Source organism: Cuculus canorus, chromosome 2 (genome assembly GCF_017976375.1).
Source record: "Cuculus canorus isolate bCucCan1 chromosome 2, bCucCan1.pri, whole genome shotgun sequence".
Classification (NCBI taxonomy): Eukaryota; Metazoa; Chordata; class Aves; order Cuculiformes; family Cuculidae; genus Cuculus; species Cuculus canorus.
In genome coordinates, this window is record NC_071402.1 from 62,859,915 (window position 1) to 62,884,584 (window position 24,670).

At 42.3% G+C, this 24,670-nt stretch overlaps 1 protein-coding gene across 4 annotated transcripts in view; it reads right to left on the minus strand.

Moving 5' to 3' along the window:
* The window catches only part of ZNF516 (zinc finger protein 516), a 104,009-nt gene extending 97,757 nt beyond the window's left edge, over positions 1-6,252 (minus strand). For all 4 annotated transcript variants that reach the window (XR_008448673.1, XR_008448672.1, XM_054059373.1 and 1 more), the window contains exon 1: positions 6,102-6,252. The gene's annotated coding sequence lies outside the window, so the exon portion shown is untranslated. The remainder of the gene's footprint in view (positions 1-6,101) is intronic.
* Between the last annotated feature and the right edge of the window lie 18,418 nt (positions 6,253-24,670).

Sequence of the window (24,670 nt, forward strand, 5' to 3'; positions counted from 1 at the left end):
TGGCAGGTGTGCTTGTTCAGGGGACAACACTGGGCTCAGAAGCAACAAGTCAATTTATAAGATGGCTGTATAGGCTCTTACCCAATCAAGGAACACCACACAACGATAAAAAAACAGTAGTAGTCCATTTCCTTTACTGCACAGAAATCTAATGCCCACTCAGGCTGAAAAGGTATGTATCTACAAATTCATACTTGTGTCTCAAAAAGTTAAACAGGCACATTTTACTTGTAAAATCTTCAAGCCCAGACAAGTTACTTCCAGCAAAATGCAATCACTTTGTATTCTAGCTTTCTATTTTGATGACTTTAAGAAACAATACCGTCGAACTCAGCTTTCCAGTTTGAGTGTGCATATACAGACTTAGTCACTGGTCTCACAAAAGCTCATGCACTGGCTCATTTTGCATGCAGTACATACTCCCAGAGAAGCCCTGGAAGTACTCGCCATGAATTTAAGCCTTCACAGAGTGAGGTCTTTCAAAGTTAACAGATTTTGGACCATATTGAATACAGATGCTCCCCATTAGATGGGACCTCAGCATAGAAGTCACCAGTTAACACCGCAGGTAACTATAGATAACTCTGTTTAAGTCATTAGCACACAAAAACTTTAAAAAAAAAAAAAATCCAGATGAATAGACTGCCCAAATCTTGCAGGAGTTGCTAACTACATTTATCCAATGATACTCTTCCAGGCTGCCCCCTCCAGAGCAGCTACACAAGCACCCAGTGCAAGGTGCATTTTAAAGGCTACTCATTTTTGTTAATTAAAGCCAAAGTCCCTGTTTCTGAAGCAGATCTGTAAAGCGTTAAGATACAAACATCCTCCTTTGCTAAAATGAAGGAAGTTTGCACTTACAGGCAGTTCAACAGGCAGAGATTCAGAACAATGGCACAATCGCTTTCACTACTGCAATGAGAATTTCTGTACTGATTAATTACTATTATTAGATCTTGGTGACAGCATGATACTATGACCAACTATAAAAGCATACGATGAATCTAATTTTTAAAGCAAAGATATTAGCCACTGTCACTGGAAACCTTTAATCTACAAAAGCTGAATGTCACTGCTGTTGCTCGATGCCAGCCAGATATACTATTACCGAGGTCACTCAAACAACAACAGGTATAGTGTTCACCTCAGCAATGTAAACTGCTTTCTTTTCTATGATGTGCAGAGAAGTAGTTGTTCACAGAGGGACTGTATGCAGCTCTCGATGCGTACTGCTTTACTCTCATACAGCAATTCAGAAGGTCGAGCTGAGCTTCGATAGGAGCCATGCTAACAAATATCACTCCTCTCTTTAAACATGTTTTGGATCATTCTTTAAGGCAAGGTGCTATTGTCACCAATGTTGATTTTTTTCTCTTTTTTACTTATATAAGTATTAGCCCTGCATATGAAACTAATAGTTTAGGGGAGGGTCATAAATCCCTATTGTTCACACAGACTTCATAGTACTTATCACTAACTAGATGTCACCTCAACATCATTGGGTTTTATAGGATCTAAAGCCTTGAAAACAAATCCCAGGCAAGAACTATTAGTGACATCTAAAAATATTTTACACCAGGAGCTAGTAAAGGTGCTCTCTGTGCCAATAATACAAAGCTCCACACATATCACTTTATTGTACAGAACTCGTTCACGATTGCTTTGGCAGCTACTCTTGTGAAACTACAAGTGTCTCCTGGAATAACTCATTACATCACAGGTGCTCCTACAGAACTTCAGCTTCCAGTTTTACCAAGCGGAAAGCTCCAACACCCAATGTGGTCCACCTCCTGGCGTGACACAAAGGGGTGCACAGAGCAGCACACAACCACGCTGGCCAGCCACAGGCCGGCTGTAACAAAGCTGAAGGACGTGCTGATGGTAAACAAAGTAGCAATGCTCATCAAGAGAAGACTCATCCCGGCCAGCTGCTGCAGACAAAACTACTAGAGTGAAACTCTCAAAATACTCCCAATCTCGATGAAACATTTGCTCTTATCATCACCCTCCCTCTCCAGTGCTGCTCTTCCCCAAAACACCCAACGCCTCTTCAACACAGTTATTCTGGGGCCCTAGCAGAGCCAGCCTGGGGGACAAGAGCAGGAATACCCCACTGGAGGAGCAGGCGTGTCCACTGTCCTCTCACCCGCTTCCACCTGCACCCATCTGCAAAGCACAGCCCCAGCACCGCACACACATGCACCACCCACCGCGCACTCATGGAAGCCCCATACAGCCATGCACACACACAACACCCCCGTCCCCCAAACCTGACAAGAGCTGCAGGCACACACATCTGGCCCACACACAGAGATGCAACATATCCCATCCCTGGCCCTGCATGCATGCACACACGCACCACTGTCCCGCTTGTGACAACACCCCTCAGAGCCCCATGCCCTGTGCGCAACAGCGGGTGCCCCCCAGCATGTACATACAGGCACACTCCTCCCCATCTACACACCCCCTGTGGGGCTGAGAGAGAAATGAAGGTGACGCAGCCCCAGGTCACTGCCCTCCCTCAGGGTGAGCATCCTCCCGCTTGGTCCCCTCTGGGAGACGTGGGGACCTGGTCAAAAAACAAGACAAATACACCTTACAAAGTAAAACTCTCAGCTATCAACACATCCACACGCTACGCACAGGGGAGGGGGCACAAGGGAAATCTGACAGAAGAGCTTTAAAAACATTCTGGGAACAAGTTGCCCCGAGAAGTCGTCATGCCTCATCCCTGGAGGTGTCCAAAGCCAGACAGGATAAGGCTTTGAGCAACCTGATCCAGCGGTAGACAGAGGAGTTGGAACTGGATGATCTTTAAGGTCCCTTCCAACCCAAACCAGTCTATGATTCCATGAAAACAGACATACACATACCCCCAAAAGCAGCCTACATTTTACTATTCAACTTGTGCTTAAAATTATGCTTTTCTCTTTTGTTTTCTTTTTTTTTGGGGGGGGGGAGGAGGGCAGTCAAATACATGGTTGCCACGTCAAGTTAATGAAAAACCCTTTGGCTGTTAATTCATTTAGCGCAGCAAGCATGAAATAAAGTCCATGGCAGGGGGCCAAGGCGCAGCAGCCCTTTGGTGGGCAGGCTTCTGGGACCTCTCCCCACCACTGACAACCCAGTGCAGAGGCAGAGCAGCCAGCCCACAACTCTGAAGAGCTGCGATGTTCCTCTAGAAACCAGTGCATCCACCTCAACAAATAAAATTAAATAAAAAAATGTTGATGGCGTTGCCACAATTCTTTTGTTAAGGTCACTTTTCCACCCACTTCCAAAAAAAAGAAAGCCCAACCAATCTAAGCACCACTTGAGAGGGAAACCTACTTGAGGCGGGGGATATACATCATAGAATGAGAACCATAGAATAGTTTGGGTTGGAAGGGACCTTAAAGATCATCCAGTTCCAGCCCCCCTGCCATGGGTAGGGACACCTCCCACTAGACCAGGCTGCCCAAGGCCCCATCCAACCTGGCCTTGAACACCTCCAGGGATGGAGCACCCATAGCTTCCCTGGGCAACCTGTGCCAGGGCCTCACCACTCTCATAGTGAAGAAATTCTTCCTAATGTCCAATCTAAATCTGCCCCTCTCCAGTTTATACCCATTCCCCCTAGTCCTATCACTACAAGTCTCTGTAAACAGCCCCTCCCCAGATTTCTTGTAGCCCCTTCAGGTCGCTGTAAGGTCTCCTTTGGAGCCATCTCTTCTCCAGCCTGTCAATCCCCAATATAAGGGCGCAGAGCTGTTGGAACGGGTCCAGAAGAGGGCTGTAAGGATGATCAGAGGGCTGGAGCACCTCCCATACGAGGGCAGGCTGAGAGAGTTGGGATTGTTCAGCCTGGAGAAGGATCTGAGGAGACCTTATAACGACCTTCCAGTACCTGAAGGGGCTACAGGAAAGCTGGGGAGGGGCTTTTACAAGGACATATAGTGACAGGACAAGGGACAATCGCTTTAAATTGTAAAGGGGCAGATTTAGACTACACATTAGGAAGCAATTCTTCCCGATGAGGGTGGCAGAGGCTGCCCCATCCCTGCAGGGGCGCCAGGCGGGCGGGGCGGGGGGCGGGCCCGGCGCTGGGGCCGCCCCGGCGGGGCGGGATCCGCGGGCGGGCGGGGGCTCCGCGCCCCCAGCGCCCCTTCCACCCGCCTCCCCCCGCCCAGGGAACTTCTCCGCTCGCAGGGACGGAGTTCGGGTCCCCGAGCTGCGGGGGGAGCGCCCCGCGATGGGCAGGAGGCGAGTCGCGCCGCTTCCCAAAAAAAAAAAAGGGACTTTGACCCTTTCTCCAGCGGACCCCAAATCCCACGTTTTTGTCGCATCCCAAGGCGAGGGCAGCACGGCGTCTAGTTTATGAACTCGTCAGCCTAATTTCATTATTTAATCATGCGCCCGGCAATCGTGTTTCCTTAAGAAAGGACTGACCTATTTTTGGCTGGAGATAAACGATCATGTTAACAGATGTTAATCTTGTAATCTGTTTTTCCTGTAAGCACTTCGCATACCCGCGTTTCAGACGTTTAAAAAACAGTAACAAAAAAAAAAAATCCTGACGTCACGATTTAGTTCCAACTATTTAAAAAAAAAAAAAAAAGAAAATCTCGCAATGGTTTAAAAGACATTAAATCTTTTTTCACTTTATAAATGCTGATTTGTTCTGCCTTAACTCCTACAGGCTTTTATTTGCATTTCAAATTCCACAGGTTACACCAGTCGCCTTTTCAGAAAATGTAAACCAACAATAAGGCAGCAAATGGGGGGGGGGGGGGGAAGGAAGGGAGGGAGGGGGAGAACTGCATCTGGATTACATAAAGACCAGAATTAACGTTTAGAAAGGGGTCCGAGCCAAACCACATTTGCACGCCCAGTGCCCGAGCGGCTCCGTATCTATAGGGGTAATGTAAAGGATAAGCTGCGGGCACACACAATGCGCATTCCCCAGAAGATCCCTGTCTGCTGCTGGGAGCTTATTAACTGCTCCTTAATAAATGGTGCTGACTCCAAACCGACACTTTTCGGCTTAAAAAACACCCAGGGTTTGTCTCCGGCAGTTAATTGCCGAGGGTAGCTGCTCCTGGAGGGGGGAACAAGGGCCGGCTGTCATGCTCCGGGCGCCTCCCCACACGTACTGCCTTGTTTTAACACCCCACCTTATTCCCTGGTAGCGAAGTTTAACCCATCCAAACTTTCCTCAACTCGCCCAAGTACTTTTAATTCGCATTAGGATCGCGACTAGGCGCTATGCTAATTACCACCGAAGATAGCAGCGGGGGGAGGGAGGAAGGGAGGGACGAGGAGGAAGAAAGCTTTTATAGCACAAAATGTCTGGAACTGCATTATTTCTATTCTTCTTTTCTCTCACTGCCTCCAGAACAACCTTACCCCCCTCCCCCTTTTTTTTTTTAACATATACATCGAACTCTCTGCTTCTCTCCCCCCATCAGATGGGTGTTATTTTTTTTCCTCTTCTGGAAATAATCGCTACGGAGACATTGTCCTTCGAGTCCTTCTCGCTGCCTATATGTGAATAATTGTTTTCTCTGCCCGCCCACCCCCAACTTCCTTTGATAAACTGTGTACTTCTCTTAACGGGGATCACGCAGCCTTCGGAGCGAGGAGCCTCTAAAAAACAAGGAATGGGAAGAGGGACACACACAACACCCCGCATCGGGCATTCCATGCACACGCCGAATCAATACTATTAGCGAAGGGGGGGGGAGGAGGGGAGGAAAAAACACCCCACTTAATAATTTAAGTGGCTACTCCAAGGCTGGAAAACCCATCACCCACCTTCGTCAGCCGAAACGTTTGACTTTAAAGTGAGGCAATTTGTTCTTTGTTTCTAAATGGGTTGATATCACACTCCCCCCCTTTGACGGGGCGTACAAAGGGGCTCCCAAAGCCTCGCCCCCCCCCGCACCATCACGGCAGTCCAACAAGCAAAGTTACCATCTTAGACCCGCTCCATGACCTAGGGGACAAGTCATTCCCGGAGGGGCGGGGGGACACGAAGTTTTGGTGCGGTTTGTCGGTTCCCCCCGCCGAGGGGCGCAGCCCGATGCCCCCCCCGCCCTCTGCCCATCCCCGCCGCCCCTCACCTCCTCGGGCCCCTCGGAGCCGCCCCGGAGGTGCCGCCGCGCTCCGCCGGCGACGTGCGCCCCGCCGCACATGATCCGCCGAGCGGCTCCGCTGGCGGGGGCGGCCCCGCACCGCCCCCCGCCCCGCCCGCCGCCCACGGGGGCTGGACCGCACCGCGCCGGGGGCTCCGCCGCCACCAGTCGGGGTGCCCGCACCCCGGGTAGGGCAACGGAGGGGAGAGGGGGGAGCCGGCCGTGCCGCCCCTCCGCCCCGCGCTGCGTGGGGCGGGCGCGGAGCCGCCGCTGGGGCCACCGCCCCCCCGGTTCCCACGTTCCTCTGGTGCGAAAGGTGCGGGCTGGAGTTGCCCCAGATGCATTTGTATTAGAAACTTTATCTATTTTTTCTTTTATTTTCTTCTTTTCCCCCCTTTTCTTTTTTTTTCCTTTTTTCCCCCTTTTCTTTTTCCCCTTTCCTCTTTCTTTCTTTCTTTCTTTCTTTCTTTCTTTCTTTCTTTCTTTATTTCTTTATTTCTTTATTTATTTCTTTCTTTATTTATTTATTTCTTTCTTTCTTTTCTTTCTTTCTTCTTTTATTTTCCTTTATTTCCTTTTTCTTTCGTTTTTCTTTTTCCTTTCCTTTTTCGCTTTTCTTTTTTCTTTTCCTTTTTTCTTTTTCCTTGTTTTTTTCCTTTTTCGTTTCCTTTTCCTTTTTTCTTTTTCCTTATTTTTTTCCTTTTTCGTTTCCTTTTCCTTTTTTTTATTCGGGGGGGGGGCGAATTCCGCTGGTAAAATATTTATGGATCTATTGAAATGCGCAGAAACAACAACATTAAAGTCCTCAATCAAGATCAAAGAGGAATACTGTTCAACAGCCACGCTGGGGAAGTTGAAAGAACCTCCGAACAAATCAATCTGCCATATGGCTTTTTTTTTCCTTCCCTTTAAAAAAAAAAAAAAAAAAAACCACACCCCAAAAAAAAAACCCCAACAAAAACCCCCACCACCGCTTCTGTGCCTGAAAAGTTCAATTCTTGTTTTCCTGGCTGTTTGCGAAGCTCGGTTTAATCGCACCAAATATGCGTGCCATAGGCGAGGGGAGTGTGTTTAGTCTATGGCTGGGAAACCTAATTTAATCTGCTAAAGCTTTGGTACGAGACATCAAGGAGGGTGTGGAGGCGGTTGGCTGTTTTTTTTTTTTTTTTCCTCTTTCTTTGTCTCGTAATGTGCGATGACGTCGAATTGACACGGAGGACTTTTGACGGAGGGTCGGTGTTATCTCGACGCACCGGAGCCTTCTGTCCTCCCCACTCCCACCTCCAGCCTCCCCGGGACCCCCGGCTCCGAGCCCCCCTTCCCGGGCACACCGGCCCGCTCTCCTTCCAACTCCGGCTGAAACTTGGGAATTAAAAGTGCTCCGGCACCGCTGGCTAAGAGAAGAAAACAAAATTGGGACGGGGAGGCTTTAAATCCTGCCCTTTCCAGTGCTTATTATTAGAGGAAAAGGGTGGGGGGAGCAGGGAGCGAGAGGGAAAGTTGGTAATGAAGGATACACGAATCATAAAATGCAAGCTATGTGTGATTAATGATCTGCACTAATTTGAATAGCAGGCGTGTTAAAGGTCATTGACAATTGTTGCTGCTTTCGGCATGAATGCCTGAGTGGGATGTATTTGGGACAATCAAATTTAATTCTAATTCACGGGGGAAAAAAAAAAAAAAATCATCGGACATGGGAAGCAGCTGGTCAAAATATAGAGAGGACGCACTTTAAAAAATGCACTTTGCCTGCCCTGCAAAAGCAGCCTCATTACATTAAGGTAGTGTTTTTAAATGCCTCGATAGTAAATAATGTATTGGGAATGTCTGGGTTTCGTTCCTTATACATCAGCATCTTTTCTGCACACTTTTTCAATTGTAGGCCAAATTGTGTTCCCGGTTACTCCAGACTGGCAGTGTTTTGTGGGAATTCTAATTTCACTGATGTCAGATTTACCTGCGGGTGGACCCAGAGCAGAATTCACCTCTCTAAACTTGAAGAAATCACTCGAGGCGCACTGCTGTAACACAAGAGCATAGATTCTCTAATTACAGTTTACATAGTAGTGTAGCAATTCTTTACACAGAGTAAGAAATCCATTATAAATCAGCATTCCTGGGCAGTATTTAGAGCTACAGTATTAAGCTAATAATTTCCATATGGCGAAAATTGACAATTCAGAGCAGTGAAAGGTGCATGAGACTTTCCAACTCCTCTACATAAAAATGTGATTTTTATGACCTACCCTTTTCTCTCATAGTTTGCATAGTTCTCTTCATTGGACAGTATAACATGAGAATACACAACACCATGCTTTCTGTATTAATTGATAAGAGTAATGCTTAAGATGCTGAACATTTTTGACATTTGCTGCCATAGGGCCCGGTCTTGCACTCCTTGTTCCCATAGAGAAATAAGATACTGAGGCTATGGGCATGAAAGGACTGGAGAACCCATCTCAAGCATAGTGAGTGAGGGGTATTCCACTTTAATGGAAAGGTAATTAAAAATTCAGAAGATGTAGGGACTTAAAAAATAATCGAGCGCTATATTAATTTCACAGGAAGTCACTAGCAGAGCTCCTCTGTCCATATCATTTTAAGTAGGAGATTTTCTTACATTTCTTCTGCTGGTTCTAGCACTTGTGGGTTTTAAAAGCAATACTGGAACAGTATAAGAACTTATAGATTTAAAAGATATGCAAAATGTATTTGCATAATGTCATCAACATCATTAAAAATTTCAGGTAGAGAACATTCTTAATTTTCAAGTCATTAGTAACGTACCATTACTATGGGTGATTAATCTGTTTGCAGACACTGTTTACCCATTTTATCTTTGCCAGAAATCTTCCAGAAAATGTCCTCCCATTTCAAATTCTTTAAATTACAGTATTTTGTATGAGATTGTCAGCAATATTAATGGCTCAATACATGTTTTGCTATTTATAGGCTCACATGTATAATAATGCTGGCTAATGAAATACTTGGAGCAGGAAAACATTTATTTACTTTTGCTATGGTCTAATAAATTATTTGTTCAGCATTTGGGACCAGGCTTCCTCAAGTTAAGGAAAATGGCATTTTGATGAAAATCTGTGCAATGACTTGTCTGCATAACTTAGCCTTAGGAATGATTGGTGGAAGTTTAGATAAGAAAGGTTCCCAAGAAACACCGTCGTAGAAGAGCAAGGAAAAAAGGCCATCTCTCTAAAAGCAAGGCTGAAAGCATGTATAAATACTTCAAGGCAGGCAAACAAGCCAAGTTTAGATTACATTTTATAAAGATGTGTGTGTGTATGTATGTGTGTGCATGTGTGTGTATACATGCCACATACACAGATATATTCAGTGAAATGTAATTTAGAGGAGTCAGCTGCTTTAGCTTTCACTGTATGCTCAGAGTTACTCAGGTTTTGTGCCGATTAATATTTTTTGTTGCTACAAACCAGTCTGAAATTTAGAGAATGTATCTAAATAATGCTAATCCAGGATGGCTTAAAGCTCTTGGCTGTTTTAAGGAATCTCTGTCAACCTTTAGATTCAGACTAGCATTTTTCCTTGGGGTGTCCCATAATAGCTACCTCTCAACAATCCTTTCTAAATGCAGCCCTTAGCTTTATAGTTAGTTCTCCGGTTCTACCAAAAAAACAAATATATATCTGTTTTAATCTAAACCAGAGATTCTGCTTTCAAAATGTGCTTGAGTCAGAATAAAAGAGCATGCAGAGGCTGATGGCAAATAAGCTTATACTAGTCATTACATTCTAAACCGGACTTTTTCTTGGTATATTCGGAAATACAAGAAATGAACATTTCTGACTCCAGTTAAAATGGGCTATTCTAATGCTGGTGCGCTTTCAGAGTTTATGTGAGTGGCACAAGTTTCACTCTGAAACAAAACGGTTTCGATCAGTAGCAAGTGTATACTCTTTGATAAAATACATTGACTTCTCATGTGCAACACAAAAACCTTTCCTTTAATTGTGTCTCAGTAGCTATGTCGTGTTAGGCTGCTTCCACAGTTTGTGCTATGGAAATGCACCACAACCCAGCAAAGTTTTGCACAGTGATGTACTCCAGGTCTGCATCGAGGTCAAGCTCTTGTGCCCCATTAATTTTGTCAGGCACAAATCTAGCAAACAGATTGCAAAATACTTTTTGATTTTAAGGGCTGCATGCATTTCGGGATCTGAAGATTTTATTAACATGTAACCACAATAAGCAACTTGGGCATATCTGGTGACAAACTGTGTGGGGTACCAGGATGTGGTTCTATCCTCTTTACCTCCTACTTGTACAAGTTGTCCCCTTGCTATAATGCAATTGCCTTAATGATAAAAGAATGATCATTGTTTGTCTCCATCGTCTTATTTGTGGCACGTAATGAGCTTTTCCTTATGGCAGAAATAATCCAGAGACTTTTCTTGAAAAATCAACATTTTTAACATTTTAATGCCTTTCATATTTACCTCTACTGTCCACACAGTTGCTAGAATATAGCGTGATTTTTATTTTTGTCCTTTGATCCTCTCAAACCCATACTTTTTACATCACATTATTCAACATACTTTTACAAAGACGCTGAGGAAGAGAGCAGAAAAAGTTAATACTGCAAAGTAAGTATATCCTCTGTGTACATGGTTATTTTAGGTTCCTGTTAAATGCTGCGTATACTACCAACTTTTCCAGTCCTGGCAGTTAGATTTTCTCACCCATATGTAATTTTATAAACTACATCACGGCTTCACAGCAGGTAGGGAGCCCACAAACCTGTTCTTAATTTCAGCTTAACTGAAAGAATCTCAGCAGCAGCTGGTTTCAGAATAGCTGATACAGACTTCCACAGATGTGGCCCATAATAGGTTCAGAAATATAAAAAGAACTAGGCCACAATGTAGAATTAATTTCAAGGAAGACAAATTCAATAAGGATGCTACTTTTAAGAGATTTTTTTTTCCTAAGAGATCTTTGGGAGGACATATTTCTGTGGCCTGTTTTTTTTTCATGTTGTCTATCAATCGTAACACTGTGGTACACTGATTTTCTGGCGGGCTGGACCTGGCTGTTAGCGGGCTGTGCTCTCTCAAAGCAAAGAAACAGGCTATTTCTGAGTTTGTGTTGCCTCCCCTCCCCCTCCCCCTTCTTATGTTCCTCCAAGCATAACTGATAGTACTGGAGTGCTTGTGCGCTTTTCTTGCTGGACCAGACAAAGAGGTACAATAGCTAAAAATGACCTCTGATGAGACAGAGAATGCACCACTCGATACAACTGGGGAAACTGGTTGCTAGCCCTAAAACAACATGTAATTTGGTGATGTTTCACAAACTTGAAATAAAGGAACACAGAAAAAAATAGTTTCACAAATGTTCATTGCTGGAGTATAGTAAGGGGAAGGCTTTAAACGGTTTCTGTAACAGCACGGCAAATGCATCTATGTATACTATCATCTTCTGCTGGGTAAAAAGTACCTCAAAAGTAAAAGTAGAACAAAACAGCCACTTGTTCTCGCTAACAAAATTTCCCTTGATGTTCTGTGCAGTGGGCTAAGTGTTTGAATAATCTTGGTTTATATGGTCTTTCAGCTCAGGCGTGCGAGGAAAAAAGAACTTCAAAAAGAGAATATTTTACTTGACGTGTACTATTTTAAGGCTTCAGTAATTAGAGAAATGCAAAGGCCAAAATAGCCATCAATATCATGAGCAACAGAGTAGAAGTAACATGTTTAAGAGGAAGTTAGTGGTTGGCTGTAACATAATATGCCGTGAGCTCTAGGATGTGGATCTGCAATGACGAGCAGCAGAAGAAACAGAAAAACTTAATCAGAGTCAGATATTTATTTTAGTGAAAGCACACAGGAACTTGCAAATAGTAAATAGAGATGCTTTCAAGTCTAAATCTCAGATTTTAGTACCTCAATGCATAGATGCTGCAACCTATACTGAGTTCCATCCAACCAGGTCCCTTCACAGCCTGGAAAAAAAAGTTTGCCAGTGCCTCCTAACCTTCCAGTGAGCCAGACAAAAACTCAGGATTTAGAAGCTTCCAAACCGTTTTCCCAGCTTCTGGATCTCATTTGAATCAGAAATGTGTGGTATTAGCCACCGCTGTCCACTTCTTAAAGTAAAATCATGCAATACTAGATTGGGATGGATAGTTAAGGTGTTGCTGTGTATCTGCTCCTCCTAAAACTGTATGTTCCAGCATGTATTTCTAAACTGGCATAGATTAAAAATTAGTGAAACTACAATGATTACATCTGAAGGTTTAGCAGTTTGCAATGGAATAAGTCATAATAAACATGCACTGTTCTGGGGAAAATTTATTTTGAGAACAGGAACTCTTCCAAAAACTTCTGACTATTTCTTTAATTGCTGATAGACCATTTTTCTTCCCTGTACAGTTTTATGCCAAATTGGCTACCTTTCTAATTTCCCCATAAATCTTGCAAAATTCATGATTACTTTTTCCACATTTGGATCCACAAACCAACTGAGTGAGTTTGTTCTACTGAGAGACAGAGGCTGAAAAAAACACCCGGGATCATTAACATAAAATTATCAGCTTGAAATTATCCTAACTTTTAACAAAAAATTGCAGAAGGCTTTTAGTTTGTTGCTTCCATTGGATTCGAAAGACAGAAGTGAGTTAAGGAAGTTGATCCACTACAGCCTTTGGGAGGCATTTGCCTTTTTCCTCTGTTAAACTCCAAAGCTAATAAACCCGGAGCATTCAGTAACAAGTGAGGCACTCATGTCAACAAAGGCCTTACTTAGAGACGGCGAGGTTTTGAGAAACTTCTGTGGTGAGGATTTGAAGATATTTTAGTCATATGCAGCATACTTTGAACATGCACTTTTGCTTCTCCGTTTCCTACAGTATAATCCCCTTTGCTTCCCCCCCGTCTTTTAAAACCAGCACAGAAAAGGCTGAGTGTTAAACTACACTATCCAATTGTCCAGTAAGTACACAAATTCTGTTCAAATCAGAACAAACTTTTAAGTAGACAGAAAGAGGTATTTGGATTTCTATTTTATCCCAGAAACCCTGCTGAACACCAGTGCGGCGGGGAATATAGCCATATCAGACCAACAAAAGGCTCCTGATGTAGTTAAGACCTCCTCCCCCCTCCGCTCTGAGGAAGCCGGCTGGCATAGCTTTTGCTATCGGAATTGTTTGCAGAATAACCAAACTAAAGCACTTCCCTATGTGGGCGCCTTGTTCGGGAATAAGCAGCACTTTTATTCTAAAATACTGATCTTGTGTCCTAAGGAGATGAATAGGCTACTTGGAAGTTACTGCTTCGTTTTGAATGTTGCTCTTGTGGAGTGATACCTCCTCTTTTTTTCCTTTCTATTTACATTTTCATTTGTTTCTCTAACAAAAGCGGAGATGTACTCACTCAATAAAGTAGTTATCATACACACCAGCAAGCCTTAGACTCTTTCTGATGTGCAAAAGGTTCCCGGGTACTGTTTTTATTGCAAAGCATCATATTAACATCAATGGTGCAAGCATCCTGTTCACTCTTAGGGGCTTTCTATAATAAAAGGGTTAGGCTTGATAAAGTCAAATGCTGTAGATCTGCTCTTAACATCACTTGTACGACAGTATTCTTGTGAAACAAGATGTACCACTCATCATACTTTTATTGCTATGAAGTATGTTGCTGTGTAATATCCCACATATTTTTGCCTAAAACATTAGAACATTTCATGCCAAATCCCTCTAACATCTAAGGAGTCCGGGTTGCTATTTATTTTTGTGGGACTTGGTGTTATGAAAATAATACATTGCAAAATAAGTGTGGTAATGAAATGCCAAAAATGCTCACAGAATGACGTTGTCAGCGCTGTCAAAGTCAATGTTTTGTCTCTCTGGAAAAGAAGGATGCATCCACCTGTGTAGCAGCAGCTCTAGTTGGTGTGCCTGGCGTAGTCACTAAAGCTAAAGTTTCTGTTCATTTGTTTGTTTCACGGAATTAAAGAGAGTTGGGTTCACCATTTGGCACTTAACTCCTTCAAGGCTCTGCTAGGTAGAACTGACCTGACACATACATTTGTACTTCTGTAGTCCATAGGAAGAAAGGATCAAGGGACTATGAAGACAGGCCAGGGGCCCTCTGGCAGCACTTTCTTGCTGTGTAACTCCAGCCACCATTACGGTGGTCCCAATGCCAAGCCCATGTGAAGTCAGTGACCGGAAGCTGGTGTGAACAGCTGAACATGAAGCCACACTCCAGCCTTCATCTGTAAGAACTGGAGTCAGGCAACTGGTGGGTTCTCAGCTATGGGGTGGGGAGTTGCAGACCCCAGCTTGCTGCAACAACCTCTGCCTCTTGGAGAAGACAATATGCCAGAAAATGAACACTACCTTGGCGCACCTGATTTCAGTGTGGCCCCTTCCGACTGAATGAAAATAAGCACAAGTGTCTGCAAGGGCTATGTCACCACCTTAGTTTTACTCTCATGAGTTTTCTACTTAGTCCACACCACTCTGCTGTAACGCAGGCATACTAGCCATAATCTGGTTATTAAAAAATGTGCCAGTGAATGGGATATTGCATGAATGACCTCATTTTTCACTTGCTCACTAGAACATTTTTAAAAGGACGCTTTTGCTTGGTTGGTAGCCAAGTGTTTTTTCCTTGACTACCAAATGTGTTTAGTCTGTATTAAGAGTAACATTCTCTCCAAATTTCACTAGTGATTTCCAGACCTTGTACCATTTGCATGCAAGAGACTGACAGCAACATTCTTATTTAATCATTCTCTACCATATTTCAAAAAAATGTGGTTTTCCAGATCCTCCTGACTTCCAAATGCGAAGTGGAAAATGTCCAAAAAAGGCATTACTTCATTTAATGCCATTTATTTAGCATACGTACAATCCTACCGTCCTTCTTCTGCTTTATCAAAAGCAAGAGGATGTGTGACTAGTTTGTATAACCTAAAGTTTCTGCTTATCTCGATTTGCATTAAGTGAATTCAGCAGCCTGCTCAGATGTACAGTTAATGGGAAATTCCATGAGTTTTACACTTGAACTTAATCAGAGATATGAATAGAAGAATGTAACTCTTAAAGCTATCGCAGAGTCCTCCAGTCCTTGACCTTTTGGCCTATAAACCCATGAATGAGTTACATTCATCCACATACTAGTGCATTTTTTTCATCGCTAATGCAAAACGGGTTTAGAACACCAACTATTAATATAAGTTGAACTTTACTTGAGCTGCTCATGAGTAGATACCCAGTCTTTACCAAGGGTTGGTAAGACGTGTCCCAGTGCAGTTGCAGGCCCGGTCAAAGAGCCTGCTTCCAAGTAGATGAGTGGGGAGAGAAGGACCACACGATCAAGCAGATCTGATGAGGCTGATGTGGATCCCAGGCAATAACAGGCTGGCTGCGGCTGCAGCTGCAGCTGTCTGCCAATGGTACGGTGTGTGCCACATTGCCCTCTCCCCGGGCATCACCTGGAGCCTGCTGCAGCGTGAGATGAAGGAATAGCACATACATCTCCTGCTGTCAAAGTGCTATACTGGGTCTGAACCCTGTCGCAGCCCTGCGTCTTGGGTTTGCAGTGGACGCTCAGCTCACTGCGTAAGCCATTTTTTTCTCTCTGAACCTCACTTTTTGTAGCTCAAAAATGGTTCAGTACTTTTAGAGAGCTGTGCTCGCTAGTGCTGTAATTAAATAACCTGGGACCTTGGCTGACCCAGACAGAGCAAGCCATGGCACAAGCCATGCATGGTACCTGTTCTTGGAATTGTGTTTTGGCATTTTTACCTAACGCAGTGTGTTTATATAGATTCAGCAATCTCTGCTGAAACATTTTTGCACCTTGCCTGAGTTGGCTCTGCAATCAGAAATGGGGTGGTTTCTCAGCTAAATGAGAATAAATATAGTTTGTTTAGAACTCTAAGTCTGTCACAAAGACAAACCAGGTAAAAAATGGGGTTTAATGGCAATCCAGTATGGGTTTTCTATTAGTACTTCAGGGTGGTAGATGAGGAAAGTGTAAGTTGAGAAGTGCCCACTCAGATAAAGACCTCTGAGATAAAATAGCCCTGTCAATAAAAATTGAATAGAACCAAAAAGAACCATTTGTAAATGGACCAATTGAATTATCTTTAGAATTTTTTTCAGTGAGAAGCTGAACTTGATTTGGGAAGTGAATAAACAGTGCCTGATAGGGAGAAGAAAAAAAAAAGAAGTATATTCCTCAGGCCTGATTTACACAATTTAATTTTGTTGTTTAAAGAAAAAAGTGAACCGTCCAGACACACCTGCATGCCAAGTTTCAACGTCATGCAATTTGATACAAGTGAGATATTAAACTCTGAAGACCACATTAACAATAGAAACAGTGACAGACTGTTAACAGTAGTCAGGGTTTGTGACTGCCATTATAACAGTAAGTTATACGTTTTCCACAGCATAGTGGGATGGCTGATAAACCGTGAACCTTCCTGCTGGCTGCCTTTAATTTGTCTGTAGTTTGTTTAGGCAGCGCAACTCTAGGACTGACCTTGTGTTTACTCGTTAAATCTGCGAGTCACTTCATGGGGAATGAGAAAAGTAAAGTCACTAGAATATTTTTAATATCAAGAGCATTTTGCCCCATTTCTTCATTGTCTCTGTAATTTAAATATCCTGTTGTGTAAGCCTAAAGGCAGGAAGTGAGCTATACAAACCCTTACAATAACAGTATTAGGTTGCAGATAAGCCCATGTGCTCAGTGGTGTCGGGTATTTTTTTTTTCCTGGGGTAATATAAGTTTTGCAAATGGTAGAAGAGATTATGTTTTCTCTTAGGAACACATTTAAAATCTTTCAAAATAAGCTTTATCTGTTATGCAAAAAAAAAAAAAAATACTCTCCAGATAACAAGAAATTACTTTGGCCTGTAATGCCAGGCTTTAATTATTTAGCTTCACGCTGTATTTGTGTTTCTGCCGTGAAACCTAAGCCTTTTCAGCAGGCAGAGATGTGGTGGTGAGGTAGGTGCCTACCTATCCTCTCTTTCATTCTTTTCCCTCCGACTCAGCACTGTTTTAATGCAAATCAACTCGTTGGTGCATACATAGCTAGCACAGATATCCTTACACCTCACGCACCTGGCAGTCAGCTTTCCTGCTGAGGCTGCTGCTGAACTGGATCTTTTCCTCTCATGGCGATTAAACTTGTCTCTCTGCAATAAAAGACAAGAAAGCCTTCTTTACAGATGATAAACACAGGTTGTTGTATATGTATGCATATATATCACATATATACAATTTATGGACCTAAGGAAGAAAGTTCTATTAAGAGTAATATTTAGATTTTCTGAAATGAATCAAATAATTTTTGCAAGCCAGATACGTAACTAGTATTTCAAACCAGAAGTAATCCATGTAATTTACCAGTGCTGCATTTAACAAAAGTAGGACATGATTTCTGAATCTATTCTCCTTTAATAAGATCATAATCCTAACCATCCTGTTCATACTGAAGTCGGAAGTAGCGTTGTTGCTGAGTGGCTCTCAAGCCGCAGGCTTGTGTGCTTGCATAACTGATCCCGCATTACACAGGTGACAAAACATTTGATCTTTGTGTATATTTGCACAAGCACATTTGCGCCCATTGTATACATACATGTTGCATGGCACTACATGTCATGAGATTATTACATTTGTGTATATGTACAGTGTGAGAAGGTAAAATTGCCTGACACTTTACCTTTTTAAGCCTGTCTTCACAGACAGCTACATTTTATCGGCGTTTAGCCATTTCTGCCATCATTTGCATGTAGTGTCTGATCTAGGCTCAAATTCTAATGAAAATTTCAACCAAAACGATTTAGTTGTTTGTGAGAGTGAAGTTGACAGAAACCAGGTTGTTTGCCCATCTTGAAACATTCTGGATCTTCACTAGGGATTGTTCTAGCACCTTCTCGGTTTGAAGCCAGAGTCTCAAAAATCTGAAGAGGCTCCCTGTGCTAGGGCTTTGCCTTTTGCTATTCTCGTTATACATTTGGCTGTGTTATAAATCTGTGAAAAATCACAGTTTGCACATGCTCCATCACTACTTCTTCAATTGGAGTCGCTAAATTCTAAGAAGATTCTGCTGTAACTGAGGATGCTCAGGTTTCGCACAGCTGGTAGCGCCGACTGAACCACATATGCCACATCCTCAGTTACAGACTAGTCTCCTCACTACTTCATGCTCGAATATGTTATTCTAGGATAGATTACAGAGGCAAAGCCAAAATTTCACTATACTAAGAACTCAGAGCAGCGAGGTTTGGATGAGTTCCAACAGCAACGGCTAAGACGGAGGTAAATTAATTTATGTTCATGAAGCATTCAAAAATTGCAGAACTGGAAAATCTCACAAAGAATTTAATTATTCCTTTGAGAGAAGTGTTTCGATAGCATACAGTAAATAAGGCATGGGATAACAAACTGCTTTGAAGGTAACAAAATATGGATTTGCTGCTAAATCCTGAAACTTAAATGATGCTTTGCAATAAAATTAGTATGTGGCTATGCAATTAAAGATGATACCATAAGAGCACGTAAATAAAGGTAAGCAGACATCCTCAGTATTGGAACTTTCTGTATCAGTTTCTCTACATTACCTAAAGACATAGTGAAGAACGTAGTTCCTTTAATATGTGTTTATACATTCACTCATGCACATGCCTATAGATAGCTTGTTTCCAGTTCAAAGTAATCAAATATTTGTGGACCGTGAAGTGTTTAATAGTTAATTGCATTTCACAATACAAAAAAAGGTAGGAATAACTAATCTGAAGTTATCAGAGACAATAATTTACTAGACATTATGGTCAACTTACAGCATAAAACTTTCAATTATCTCCTCCAGAATATTAAAACCTGTGATAACCAGTGAAGTATGAAGTGAGGGGCTTTTTGGTATTTCCATTTATGTCTCAGCTACCTCTAAACAGAACAATTAAGGGGAACTGTCAATAATAAACTTCTCTTTGCTTTCTTCTTCCAGATGCAGTAAGTGAGGAGCTCCATTTTCAGCTTTGGAAATGAACCGTGATTTCATTTTTATGAGATCTTATTTCAGTAGCCTACTTTGTACAATAAACAACTATTAATTTTCCAAGTGCAGAGGAAGACGTATAATTTTTAAGGCACATCCTGTTTTGAGGACTCTGGGATATAAACTACTTACGAGAAAGGAATTGTAGAAATAAATAAGATTACAAAATTGTTCCCGGTACGGTGAGGTTGTCAGTCTTTCTGAACTCCTGCCCTTGCAATTATATATGTTGGACCTGATTCCCTGTCTTGATTTGAGACCCCTTGGAGGAAAACTGAGGTAACATTCTGGAGAACCATGTTCTTTTCCCCACATTTATTAGGGACTGTTGGTGGAGGGCAGTCTAGTGTGATTCTTAAAAGCCTCACAAGAATTGCACAGAGTTTTTGTGATTTCTTTTGGCTTGCTGAACGGGTGAGTATGGTACCGCTTGTGCAGTGTTGTTTCCCAACAGCCCTTTTAAGCAGGTTTTAGTGTTAACTTCAACTTCTTAACAAGCTTAAGTACAGCATCACGTTTGATTTGGTTTTGCAAATGTCTGGAACTTTTCATGTGGAATTAGCAGATCTCAGTCTTCAGGCCTAATGAACTCAGATAAAACTCAGCAGGACGTCCTGTTAGAAACTAATTTTTTTGTATAAAGACAGCTCTTTGGTCCTCTTTTCTTGCATTGCGCTTGTTGACTTGTCTCAGGGGCTCGTAAGCTATCAGCTCTCTTATTGATCTGCTCTAGAGTCGCTTGAAAACATAATTTTGAAAAGCAGCATTTCAGTACCTCTCCTTGTTTGATCTCTTTGCTGTGGCAAACTGTGGCACAGTTTTCCAAGCAGTAGGCTGAAAATCAATGGCAGGATTTTTTATGATTAATAACACATATATTTAAAAATCTTTACATCTGCCTAATTGCATTTAAAATGCCTCTATATGTTACATTTTCTGCTTTATTAAAATCTGCCCTAGCATTCACATCCCTCCACTTTAATTTAGCTACAAATTGATCCTTAAAGTATCACATTTAATAGCCTTTGGGGTTTGATGCGCAAACTATTCTGACGTCTATTCATAGACCTTTATAATGGGACCCACTCCAGTTTATCCCTTGAACTGTCAGGCGCTCTGGGAAATAATGGCTCCTGACAGTTGTAGAGTTAAAATATAGGATTAATGATCAGCTTTTAATGTGCAAATGGGGTATTCAGCTTTCCTCTTACCCATCTTATTTAATGCAAATTCACTGTTGAAACAGGTAGCTTGGGTTGCTTCTCTCACTAAACATAGATAAATCTATCAGGGCAAATTCCTGAATCAAAATAGAAATTTAGGTACACACCACAGAGTAAATACAGAGCACTACATTCATGCTGACTTATAACCAGGTATTTTTACCCCTGCCAAGCCCGTCATTTATTTTTAGGGTTTTCAAACCTCATTTTCACACAAAAATAAAAATAGCTGTTCATTGCAACAAACAATTTAATCAGCAGGAAGGAGTCTGCCCTTCTCTATTAAATACAGCTGTAGAAATCCTCCCAGACTTTGATTTAATTGTTTCCAATAGGCCAAAACAATCTGCTACCTACACTTAGCAAGAAGTAAAAAAGAAAAAAGAAAGAGATTTCTACAGTGAAGCAAGGAACAATTCACGTGTTTTCACTAGGTGGTGAATAACAGGTTTGTGATACATGGCTGTAAGAATTGTATGGTAATTTTTGATTGTAGCATCCTATTTAAAAGCTGCCTACATATACAAAATCAGACTATTTGTATAGAAAATGTTATATACTCGTGTAATTGGAAAAGGCATTTTAATCTGTGGTATAATAAGAAGCATTTGTCCAATTTGTTCTGCAGTGATAGGCAGCACTGGTTTTGAGGGGTGGAGCACAGGGAGGAGACATTGGATTAAGGTGACATTTAGAGAGCCTTGCACCTTTTTTAGAGTATCTGGAAGAAAATGAATTTGAGGGGAAGGTAAGTCAAAACATATAAAAATAAAATAAACACTGGGTTCATTCAAAAAAGTACTTCATTTTTAAGCCAGTCGCACCCCTGCCCCTACTTCTCTAGTAATCATTAGCTTTCCCTAGAACATGAAACAGAAAGGTTCTCCTCAAAATATGAAACTTAATCCCTGCAGTATTCAGTGCGTTAAGATGACAATAAACCAAGGAGTGAAGTCTGTTGCCTGCAATTATTCCTTTGAAAGGAGTAGCGTCAGAGCAAGCGTATAGAAGTACCCTGTGGGGTGAAGGAAGAGGAAAAGCCAGGAAAATACGCAACACATATTTCTGGTATTATTATTGCTTATATCTGTGCACACGATTTGACACACTAACAGGGAAGAATACAATTACATTATTTGGGCAACCTGGTTCCAACAGCTTCTAAACAGGCTCCAGGGATTTCTTTTGTTGTTTTGATAACAGTGGCAATTTACTTGGATACCCTCCCTCCTCCCCTTCTAAGAATGCAAAGTGATCTGTCATTAGTACCTCTTGAGAAACATAAGCTAAATTTAAACTAACCTTACAGACATTGTTTATAGCATCCTTAGGTATTCTGTTCCTAATTTTCCACTGCTTTCTACCTTGTATTCACAGCTGTGCAAAGCAAGTCAAAATACCATTTAGGTAGCAGCATTCTGCAGAAGTGTTGCGTTTGTGTACTTCGGTGTAAATTAGGGACAGTTCAGCAGAGAATCGGTTGTTGTAGACATGCTGATAAATATATATTTTATAACCATAGCAGACAGTGGGTCTCCAGATGGACGAAAGCTGTGATCTGGCACTGGAAGTGCTGGAGGATGCTTTAGCTGCACAGTGCAATTTCTGGCCCTTGCCAGTAACTTGTTCTTTTCATGTCCCTCCTGCAGTATTGTCCTGGCTGTGCAGTAGGCTAGATGGTGGACCTGATCCCCTAGGAAAAAAAAGACATCCAGAGATGATAAAATGGACAAACAAATATGAAATATAATACTAAATGGTGATTTTTCCAGGGATTCTGCTCACTCACTCAGGTCACTGCAAGGTGGGACAAACCAGTACAAGACCAAGAACAAGATGAAACAGCAGCAGGAGAAGGGGGAGAGAAAGTTGCTGGCACCCTTCCTGAGAAATTGTTCATTAAATAACACTGGGAGGAACTGGACAATTGTAACTCCTAGTAAGGGACCTGCCTTCCATGAGAGGCAGGGAGGTAATGACAGAGCTATAGCTCTAACTCCAGCTTTCTCATCTCTTGCTGCAGCTGTTTTCCAGGCTGCTCTGGTTAGAAGGGGAGTGATGTTTTCCCAGAACAGGGTATTATTTGTGTTGCAATAGATACACAGAGAGGCAGTTTGCACTCAGGCTTGAAGCTTTAACCTTCAACATCCCCTACTTTTTTGTTTACACTGGATCCAAAGCACCTTGAGCTTTAAAACTGGTTGTCTTGTTCAGTAGAAGGTAAACCTGCAGGTTATAAATTATTTGACCTTCTTTGAATTATGACATAAATTTCTCTGGAGATATGTTTTTAGATAGAGAGATAGGTTTTTCAGGCTTTTTGCAAAACTCTTTCAAAGTTCACTTAAATAAAAAAAAAAGAATAGACCTTATGTTTATCAAGCTTCATCAATAAAACTTTGTCACTTGCAGTTGATTTGATTTCACAGTCAGAGCCAGTAAACTTTCCGTATTTCCTTTCCAATTTGCTTGCTGTGAATTAAAAAATATAGATCACAAAAAGTGTTGCTCACAACAAGAAAAATTTTTTTTAGTAATCCAGCAAGCAGAAACTAACTGAGCTTAGAATTCAACTAACGAAGGAGAAAAACAGAGAACCAGGAACAGTAGTGTGTGTCAGGGGGTCAGTTTGGAGACTGAGGGAGGTTGTAATTTATAATTCATCAGTGCACCCAGCACCCAAAAAAGACCTATGAATCAGAGTAGCCTTAATATTTTGCTTCGTCCTCAGTCTAGCTGTTGTGGCGAGTGTTTGGGGAAAAAGAGGAATGGGCGTTCAGTGTTGGGACAGTTGTCTGCTAGCACAGGGAGCAGCACGTACTAATGTGGGCACTGAATCCCAACCAGCCATGAGTTTGAAACTCTACCTGTCTCCCCCTCTTTCCCAGAGTTTCTTCTTGCTGTAGCAGGGAAAAAAGGACTGTTTTACATACCCATCCAGTTCAATGAAGCATTTTTTTCACCCTATCTATCAGCCTAAAATGAAGTCAGGATGGAAAACACTTAGAAAACTGGAATCTAAACATCTTTGGTTTATGGGAAGGATGACCACCACCTCAGTCCCTTATAACTCACCACTGCCTTGATTTCATGTTGGCTAAGTGGCCACAACTGAAGGGAAAGGTCTCTCCTAGCCCGGAGTTTTGTCTTGAGGCAATTCAATCACCCAGCTTTGGTTTTGTTTTGTTTTGTTTGTATTTTCTGACCTTGCATAACTTTAAAATGGCCATGCATAATTTTTTGGACAGGTTCCATTTGGGGCAGAAGCCCTTCTTGACAGGTTCAGCAAAGGCTGCAATTTAATGCATTTCACATTCTCTGAAACCAGGGTTCGAAGTGCTCAGACACCACTTTCAGTATCACTGGGATGACACCATGGCAGAGGATGTGCAAGTATGTTTGTCTGCAGTTTTACTGCTGGTTTATGTGCTGTTTGGGTATAAATACAGGGTCAGACTCAATCCCGGTGCTATCTTATGATGATATAAATCCCCAAAGGAGACCCATAAGGCAGGAAATCTGTTGGTAGAGGAATTTGCCACAACCAAACCCAACGTAAATCCTCTGTGGCTGAGCGGGACCTTCTGGAGATGGCAGCAACCCTTGATGTTGGTTCTGCCAGCCAAAGGAATTACAGGATGTGCTGACCCAGCACATCCCCCACAGCCTCTGTTAACAGTCGTAAACTAAAGCAAGTGCCTGCACTCACACCAGTGGAAAGCCTAAAGGGGGAGGAGGACCTGGTGGGAACTTTATCTCTTTAGGGAGTGAATCCCACTGTGGTACAGGGGGACTGGTAATGCCAGAGGGGAGTTGTATGCCAGGTGCTGCCTGCTCCTGCTCCTCTGCATGTGGCTCACAGGCTAATAAAAGCTTATTTGTTCCTCTAGTTGGCAGCAAAAATATAACATAAGTGAAAATATCTATAAAAATGATGATAAACTATAGCACAGGGGAAAACAAATCTCATAAAATCAGATGGGAGCATTCACAGGGCAATTGTATGTTTGCATTGTCCCAGGAAAGCGCAGTCTTGTGGATCTGAAGGGTATCAATTGGCTTGTATTCTCACTTTTCCTGAAAAATCATGGTATAACACCAGCAGCCTACAGGGAGACTGGGAAAAAAACAACCAAACAAACCCCTCTGAGGCTTCCCTCTCCCCCCATCCCCTCTCTTGTTACTTTTTAAAACAGGGGAAGGGGCAAAGGGGCAAAAGAGCAATCCTTGTAATTGCCAGCCAGTAAATCTAACTTCAATCCCTAGTGAAACAAT